Source organism: Galeopterus variegatus, unplaced genomic scaffold, assembly GCF_000696425.1.
Source record: "Galeopterus variegatus unplaced genomic scaffold, G_variegatus-3.0.2 Scaffold5783, whole genome shotgun sequence".
Lineage (NCBI taxonomy): Eukaryota > Metazoa > Chordata > Mammalia > Dermoptera > Cynocephalidae > Galeopterus > Galeopterus variegatus.
The window spans coordinates 28,904-30,722 of NW_007731894.1; positions in this window are offsets into that span (position 1 = coordinate 28,904).

Sequence of the window (1,819 nt, forward strand, 5' to 3'; positions counted from 1 at the left end):
CTTCCTGCCTGGGGAGGTTTCTGCCAGGGCTGTGGTGTGGCCTCTGTTTGATTTGGTCCCCAACAACTGCTTTGTGTCTCTAAACCTCATTTGGTCCCTTGGGGCATGGGATTTACCTTCCTCCTTTAGGGACTGACCGTAACTTACAAATACAGGTTCTTTACGTTGCGTTTAAGTATAGTTGATGTGGGTAGAAAGGTTCCCAGCTGGCGATGAGGGAAGGAGCTCACGAGTCCCAGTGGCACAGGCTGAGCGGGGATCAGGGGCCTCCACTGCCTTCCCGAGGACTCGGGAGCGCACACTGTGAGCGGCGTTCCTTGGAGAGGTCAGGACGGCTGATCAAGGCCATCTGTCTGTCCTCTTGGGAGAAATGCTTACTCCTTTCCCACTTTCTCATGAAGCCCAGTGTTGCCTTCAAGTTCTCCCCGGAGCTGAGGGGTGTGGGGGTCACTGAAAGCTCCTGCCTCAGTACCCTCTGGGGCCGGTGCCCAGCAGCATCTAGTTAACCTTCCTAAGAGTGTTTCTTAGTGGGATAGCCTCCTGAGACTAAACGTAAAATCCAAACCTGGCGAGTCCTGGAGGGTGTCCTCAGGTCGTGTTGCTTGGGCTTTGCTTTGGGAGAGGTGAGGGCCTGGGGGATGTGGCTGGTGGGATTCCACCCTGCCCGACCTGCAGATCTTCCTCCACACCTGGGCAAGTCTGTGCAAAGATGATTTCTTTCCAGTTCCTCCAGATAATCTATGTGAGTGGAAGGAGTAGTTACGCTCTATATTTACTGTGCCCCCCGTGCCCCCAACGCATCAGGTTGGAGATTCTAAAATCAGGACTTTATATTTTTTTAAAAATGCACACTTCAGCTGAAGCCATGGGTCACTTTGAATCCCCACCGCAACCCCGCTGTCCGCACCCGGGATTCAGCTCAAGGATTCGATGTCTTGCTTTCCTAGACTGCATTTTGCAGGAGCTCCCCAGGAAATCAGACTCCATCCAGTCTGTGTTTCACTGGGGGCCTCTCCCTGGCCCTTGGGTTTGGGAGCACTGCCCACGTGGGGAACTGCGGGGCCTGTCACCACCACAGCCCCACCCCTTGTGTGGATGTCACTGTAGCCTCTCTTTCTTTGATACACATTTTCAAAAATGATAAATTCTTACTGACAGCTTGTAACTGGGTCATATTTTATACTAATATCCTTTAATAAAGCCATTTAAAAATGCCAGATGTGTCTGCTTTGGGCCTCTGCTGGCATCAGGAAGCCTGTGAGGACGATTGTAATGGAACCCAGGAGAGAAAAGACTGGATACATGCTACTTCAAGCCAGCCTGAAAGCTGACTCTGCACAGTCCTGGCTCAGTCCTCTCTGCGGGTCAGGGAGGTGACAACTCCTGGCGGGAGGGTGGGCTCTGCCCTGGAGGGCTGTGGGACAAGACTTTCCGAGACGAGCTTATTGTATTGAGTGACAGTGACTCAAAGGCAAACGTTGTCCCCCTGAGAGCTTTCATGTGGAGTCTGGTTGAAGCTGATTTTTTTTTTTTTTGAAGAAATACAGAATGAAAGCATGACCTTTTCTATTCACTAAATAAAGTGCAGGTGGTAAATGACCAACTATAGATTAAGGAGAATGCTTAGATGTCAATTTTCCATATCAAATAAGCTTTTAGAACTAATACCCATCAGGAAAATGGTGAATCAGGTTGACAGGCTTCTCCTAACTTCTTATCACGCACATTGTGACCTTTGCTACCTTTGGGACCAAAGATTTTGGGGGAGAGCGAGGGATTGTCCTTGCTGATGTATTGGTATATGGGGCTTTTTTTTTTT